The sequence below is a fragment of the Dendrobates tinctorius genome, unplaced genomic scaffold (assembly GCF_039654945.1).
Source record: "Dendrobates tinctorius isolate UK_male_01 unplaced genomic scaffold, ASM3965494v1 ptg000106l, whole genome shotgun sequence".
NCBI lineage: Eukaryota > Metazoa > Chordata > Amphibia > Anura > Dendrobatidae > Dendrobates > Dendrobates tinctorius.
Window position 1 is genome coordinate 588,191 of NW_027361774.1, and position 7,733 is coordinate 595,923.

The following is a 7,733-nucleotide window of genomic DNA, read 5'->3' on the forward strand; positions in this document are numbered from 1 at the left end:
ACAGAGACTGTGGATGAGGTGGTAAAGGCCTGTGTAATCCTGCACAATTTTGTCCTTTCAAAGGAACCAGTTTCCATCGATGACAATGTGTATGAAACCACCTTGTGGGATTATGAGCAGCAAACTTTTCGGAGTACTGGTTCAGTGGCAAGAATTAGGGATACCTTTGCAGATTATTTTGTTACACCAGAGGGACAAGTGGACTGGCAATATCACATGATATAATTTTCTTCTTACCAATTGTGAGTAATTTTTTTTTTTTTTTTTATCTGAAATTTTACCAAGTGTTTGCTTTGCACAAGCATTGTGTTTTACCATGTGATTTGGTTAATTTTACACTTTGCAGTGTTAACAATTGTTGGGTACCAAGCGTAAAGTTATCCAAGTGTTGTGTACCAAGCGTAAAGTTACCAAGTGTTGTGTACCAAGCGTTTTACACTTTGAAATGTTCACAAGTGTTGGTTATCAAATGTTGTGCTACCAAGTGTTTTTTTGTACCTTGTACACCACCGGTGTACTGTGAAATATTACCCAGGGTTGTGTGTTGTGTTAACAAGTGTTGTGTTTACCTTTTACACCACTGGTGTAATTTGAATAAAGAAGCAAAAAATAAACATCACAATAAAGTTTTTTGAAAAAAAACAGTTTATTTCTGACAATTTGTATTAACTGTATTTTTTTTTTTTTATTTTTTTTCTTAACTTTTTTTGTAACTTTTTTTGGTATTACCTTTTTGGTAACTTTTTTTTGGTATAATATTACCTTTTTTAATTTTTTTTGGTATATTACTTTTTTAATTTTTTTTTGGTATATTACAACAGAAAAATTACAAACTATGATAATGTTGGGTGGAGATAGTATTGGAGGGGGGGTTAACAGGGTTGACCACATCGAGGGGGGGGGGTAGGGGACTGGGGAGGGAGTTGGTGAGGACCAGAAGTGGAAGGGGGGTTTAACACATGTGGTTGGGACGGGAGTGGATGGACAGACGAGGTTTGTGGGTACATTGAAGGTGTATGTGGGGGTGGGTATGGCGAGGGCATTGGGGTATAATGCAATGGGGAAGGTAGGTACTGGGAAGAATGGAATGGGGAACTAGAGAAAGGAGAGGGAGTGGTAGGAGGAGGGACGGCTGTGTGATTGATGGTGGTGGAAGGATGGACGGGGGGAGGATGGACTGTGGAAGGATAGACAGGGGGAGGATGGACTGTGGAAGGATAGACAGGGGGAGGATGGACTGTGGAAGGATAGACAGGGGGAGGAAGAGATGCTTCAGCAAGCACTTCCACTAGAGCATTCTGACAGGCTTGCATCACACGCATCTGCTGGTGAGTACTTAAACCTTCCATTTGCCGGACAACAGATTGAAAAAAGGTATGTCTCGGTGTCTGGTTTGATTCTAAACTCATCTGTTCCATGTATCTTCTGAGTTCCATGATACTTTGATTGATCATGGTCAACCCAGAAGATAACCGTTGTCCATAAGTGTGGAAACCGTGTTGAACAGTTGAGTTTAGACTCAAACAGTCAGACAAGGTCAGCCTTTCCTGACTCCTCAGACGCTGCCGGCCAGAACCAAAAGTTGGTCGAGATGTTGCGGCAGTGTCTGAGGGGTGGGGAACAGGGAACAAGTCGTCACCAGCAGCTTCATGTGATGAAGTCTGCCCTGCTGCTCCAGTGCTGGTGGAGGGGATAGAGGGATCAGACAAGAGGGTAGGTACAGAGGGGTCGGATACCTCGATGTGGTCACCGGGGGCGGTCTCACTAGGGATCACTCCAGAGGGACGCAACTCTGATGCAGACTCCCGAGTGCTGCAGATGGTGCTAAAAAAAAAAAAAGAAGAAAAAAATGTATATTAAAAATATTGATATTTAATTTAAGTCTGCTGAAAAAAAAATTGGTTAAACATTTCTACTACAGGAATTGTTTGGGGAATATTTACCTTCTGCACGCCATTGTAGATCGCAGGAACGCCAGGGCTTGGTAGTTTTTGTACTGGGGTCCCCGGCGTCCTCCCGACGATCCACTCGGGGTCTGAATCTCTTTGTTGTAGTCCCTCTTGAAGCGATCCCGGAGCGACCGCCACCGTGTGATAACCCTGTCACCTGTGAAGCAAAAAAAAAAAAAAAAGGTTTAGTATTCAACACTTCACATGCTGGAAATATAAGTTACTGAAGTTGTAATACTTACGCACAAAATCCCTGGCCCTCGCATTGAGTTCCTCCCAGTTGTCAATAACTGAAGTACAGACTTCATCCCAGAGCCGTCGTGTGGTTGGTTGGTCGGCATGAAGACGGTTTGCCATGTTCCACAGCGGCTCCCGGATTTCCACCTCATGGATGAGGTCATCACTATCAATAATGACACCCTCCTCCTGATGTCTGCGGGGAGCACGCTGTGAAACCTGTGAAGATAAAAAACAAAACAAAAAGCAAAAAATTACATTATATTCAAACACATGATGTTCATTTAAACAATTATCAAAATAGGGTTACTTACCGTTTGCCGACCACCAGAGGCATCACCTTGACGACCCTGGGATGTCCTGGGAGTCACTCTAGTGCGGGCACCGGATTCTGAAGACTGTGGGAAAAAAAAAAAAAAATGTTTGGATGGATGCAGTTATGGTGTGCACTGTGATGAATGTTTGTGTTGGGTGTAGCATTATGTATCTGTGTATGTGCTAAACTTACAATCTGCGCACCCCCTCCGTGTGTCTCTCCACCCTGCACGTCTCCTCCTGGAAGCTCCTCTGAATCAGCTTCCTGTTAAAACATAATAGGATAGTGTTTTTAACCACAAAAAAATTATTTTAAATAAAAAATAAACAAAATTTTTTTTACCTCAGCTCGCTGATGATGTGAGGGGGAGCTTTCAGGAGAAGACATTACGGCTTGGGGCAGCTGTGTTGCTTCCTGAACTGATCTGCAAGTATAAACACACTTGTTAAGCTACTATACAAAGTATCATAATAAGCTTTCAGGCTTTTATACTTACAGGGAAAATGTTTGGCTGGCAGTATCTGCTTCGGCCTGGCTGGCAGTCTCTGTTGCGGTCTGGCTGGGCCTCTCTGCTGCAGCCTGGCTGGCAGTCTCTGTTGCGGTCTGGCTGGGCCTCTCTGCTGCAGCCTGGCTGGCTCTCTCTGCTGCTACCCTGCTGGTAGTGCTTGAAGTGATCTGCAAGTATAAAGAGACTTGTTAAGCTACTATACAAAGGATCATAATAAGCTTTCAGGTCTTTATACTTACAGGGAAACTAATGGTTGCCTGTACGCCGCGGTGTGGCTGTTCCTCTCTGCTGCGGTCAGGGTTGTTTCTGCTGCGGTCTGACCGGTCATGTCTGCTGCGTTGATCCCTGCTGCGGTCTGAATCTCTGCTACGGTTGGGCTGGCCGTGTCTGCCGGTATGGTGGCGCTTCATTGTGTGAACTGAAAGAAAATGATATGAAAGTTTAAAAAAAAAAAAAAAAAAAAACACATTTTGTATGTGTAATTCCCTGAAACTAATTATACGCAATTTTAAGTGTTTGCATGTCTACATTCCCTTATCTCAGAGTGTAACCAGTGATTGAAGGTGTCTAATATTTTGTGTAAACCTACTTTCTTTGTGTTTTGTAACTGAGTGTAACCAGTAATTGAAGGTGTGTAATTGCTGTGTATACCAGTTTGCATTCCCTGAAACTCTCACCGAGAGTGTAACCAGTGATTAAAGGTCTCACCGTGTAACCAGTGATTGAAGGCGTGTAGTGTGTAATTGCTGTGTATACCAGTGTTTGCATTCCCTGAAACTCTCAACAGAGTATGTAACCAGTGATTGAAGGTGTTTAATTTCTGTGTATACCCACTGTGTTTGCATGGTTTTGAATTCCCTGAAACTCAGTTGTGTATACCCATTTTTTCATGGTATGTTGCAATCTCACTTTTAACCACACTTGTATACCAGAACACTTCAATTACCTTTATGGTAACTTAATTTTACCTTTTTTAAAATGATACAAAGTAGATTTTTTCAAAACAATTTATTTATTTTTTTTTTTATTATTTTTTTTTTTCCAAAAAATAGGAGCTACTCTGCTCTTTATTTTAAATACCACAATACATGAAAAATAAAAAAACGCAAACACGCATAACACACAGCCAGGCTACACACTCCAGGTGTCTTGCAGGTGGAAGATTTGCAGCGGAGTTTGAAATTCTATCAGTCAGGCTGGTGTTTGATGTCTGGTTCGGTTTCTTCAGTGTGGCTGTTGCCAGATGTCTGGGCACAAACCACATACAATACCATTTAGGCCGGTTTCACATTTGCACTTTATAGCGCAGCGATGGCCTGCACACGTCCGCCACAAATCCCCACCTACTACTGCACATGAATGCTTGCGATCTGCGCACCCTATCTTTATCATAGGGTGCACAGATGGTGCGCTGGCAGGATTTTACAGTGTGCTGCGCACTTTTGAAGGTGTGCCGTGCGCGCCAAAATGCAACATGCTGCGTTTGGCGCGCAAGGGCACACCTTCAAAAGTGCGCAGCACATGGTAAAATCCTGCCAGCGCACCATCTACGCACCCTATGATAAAGCTAGGGTGCGCAGATCGCAAGCATTCATGTGCGGTAGTAGGCGGGGATTTGTGGCGGACGTGTGCAGGCCATCGCTGCGCTATAAAGTGCAAATGTGAAATCGGCCTAAATGGTATTGAATGTGGTGTTATTGGGCACAGACATCTACATTAAAACACCAGCCTGACTGATACAGTCAGGCTGGTGTTTGATGTAGATGTCTGGGCCCAATAACACCACATACAATACCATTTAGGCCGGTTTCACATTTGCACTTTATAGCGCAGCTATTTCCTGCACACGTCCGCCACTAATCCCCACCTACTAGCGCACATGAACGCTTGCAATCTGCGCACCCCATACTAAAGATAGGGTGTGCAGATCGCAAGCGTCCATGTGTGCTAGTAGGCGGTGATGACCAGATGGGACGGGGATTAGTGGTGGACGTGTGCAGGTTATCCCTGCGCTATAAAGTGCAAATATGAAACCAGCCTTTACACCACACAATCACAGCAAGAAATACAATATTAAAGTTGTATGAAAATAACATGCAGTACACATGCAACAGAAAAAAAAAAAAAAAAATGCAACACACACACGCTCCAGGGGTCTTGCAGGTGGTAGACTTGCAGCTGTACAGACAGGTTTTATAGCTCTAGTTGAATCTTCTGTCAGGCAGGCTGGAGTCTGATATCTTGCTTGGAGTATTCAATGTTGCTGGTGCCGGATTGTCTGGGCCCAATTACACCACATACAATACACCACTCAATCGCAGCAATCACAGCATAAAAAATACAATATAATTACAGTTGTATGAAAATAAAAAGCAGTACACATGCAACAGAAAAGAAAAAAAAAAAAAAATGCACACACAGGCCACACACATACACACACACGCTCCAGGGGTCTTGCAGGTGGTAGACTTGCAGATGGGCAGACAGGTTTTATAGCTCTAGTTGAATCTTCTGTCAGGCAGGCTGGAGTCTGATATCTTGCTTGGAGTATTCAATGTTGCTGGTGCCGGATTGTCTGGGCCCAATTACACCACATACCATACACCACTCAATCGCAGCAATCACAGCATAAAAAATACAATATAATTACAGTTGTATGAAAATAAAAAGCAGTACACATGCAACAGAAAAGAAAAAAAAAAAAAAATGCACACACAGGCCACACACATACACACACACGCTCCAGGGGTCTTGCAGGTGGTAGACTTGCAGATGGGCAGACAGGTTTTATAGCTCTAGTTGAATCTTCTGTCAGGCAGGCTGGAGTCTGATATCTTGCTTGGAGTATTCAATGTTGCTGGTGCCGGATTGTCTGGGCCCAATTACACCACATACCATACACCACTCAATCGCAGCAATCACAGCATAAAAAATACAATATAATTACAGTTGTATGAAAATAAAAAGCAGTACACATGCAACAGAAAAAAAAAAAAAAAAAAATGCACACACAGGCCACACACATACACACACACGCTCCAGGGGTCTTGCAGGTGGTAGACTTGCAGATGGGCAGACAGGTTTTATAGCTCTAGTTGAATCTTCTGTCAGGCAGGCTGGAGTCGGATATCTTGCTTGGAGTATTCAGTGTTGCTGGTGCCGGATTGTCTGGGCCCAATTACACCACATACCATACACCACTCAATCGCAGCAATCACAGCATAAAAAATACAATATAATTACAGTTGTATGAAAATAAAATGCAGTACACAAGCAACAGAAAAAAAAAATATAAAAAAAAAAAAAAACAGACATGCAACACTCGCAGACCACACACACACACACACACACACACACACACACACACACACACACACACACACACACACACGCTACACACTTGCAGGCCATACACAGAAATGTCATAGGTATACTCACACTTGGTAAAGCTGGTACTGGCAGGCCTCTTGATAGCTGTGGCTGCAGGCTTGGTGGGTGTCTGGCAGGCTGGGTGGTCTGGCAGGCTTGGTGGCTGTCTTGCAGGCTTGGTGGCTGTCTTGCAGGCTTGGTGGTGGTCTGGCTGGCTTGCTGTCTGGCTGCTACTGCATGTCTGGGCCCAATTAGCCCATCTTATATAGTTTTGGGACTGTCTGGAAAAGTATCTTTTTTTCTGGGCATGCGCAGTGCGATTTTGCGGATCCTGCCGGCGGATTCCGCAAAATCGCGGATCCCGGCGGATCCGCCGCCCATAGGGCCCCATTCTACCGCATGGCTGATGACGGCGGATCCGCCGTCATCCGCCATTTTGACGGCGAAAAAAAACGTTACATTCTCCGTCCCCCTCAGACAGAATCCGCAAAGAATTTTGCGGATCCGCCGAATATCGGACGCAACGGACGACCATCTGTCAAAATCCGCCACTAATGTATCCCAATGGGGAAATTGGCGGATCCGCAACAAGAAAAAGCGGATCCGCCAATTTCAAATTTTGGCGGATTGTGACTGATGGCAAAAAACTGAAGTGTGAAAGAGGCCTAAGATGAGGGATCGAAGGTTATAGGAGCTGATATGTCAGGAGCAGACCCAATAGGACATTTCTACATAGAAGTTCAGAATAATAGCATACATAGACCCAAGGAAGGTATGCCAGAGAGAACCATAACAGAGTCCATAGGGTTCATAGTTAGATTGTCTAACCTAACTTATGAAGATAAACTAGCTCTAGAGAGAGGCTGTGAGGAGGAGAATGAATGGCTAGAATGGCTTAAATACATTGCAGAAAGCTTAAAAAAATTAAGCTATATAGTAAAACTTATGTCTGCTCAGAAAGGGAAGGAAAATGTAAAATGTTAACATTTTTATATCCTCCACATGAGAAACCGGATGTCCCACCACAGGTGATTGCTAATCCTGGTAACTATACTTGTTTTAGTCTTCCAGGGCATGGGCACGACTTCGGAGAGCTCCAAGGCGACTCTTGTAGAGAATGGATCATTGTCTCCCACAGGGCCAAGTACTCAGCCATATGGTCAGACCACACTACCCTGAGAGCGGATGTATGGTGGTTATGCGGTGATAAAAGCATAAGAGCCTGACTACCACATGGTTCCCGAAGGGACTGTGCGGTGGTCCAGCCAATCATGCCGTTCCACCTGTTGTCAACAGAGATATGGCCAAAGGTACGTAGTGGAAGAGACATAAGCATAAAACTCCGCAAGGATCC

General features: G+C 44.1%; 1 long non-coding RNA gene across 1 annotated transcript; it reads right to left on the bottom strand.

Moving 5' to 3' along the window:
* Positions 1 to 685: 685 nt before the first annotated feature.
* Positions 686 to 7,249, bottom strand: LOC141100552 (uncharacterized). Its single transcript, XR_012234713.1, has 3 exons — positions 6,449 to 7,249; positions 2,999 to 3,428; positions 686 to 2,926 (listed from the first exon to the last, which is right to left on the bottom strand). It is a non-coding gene; the product is annotated as an uncharacterized lncRNA (long non-coding RNA).
* Between the last annotated feature and the right edge of the window lie 484 nt (positions 7,250 to 7,733).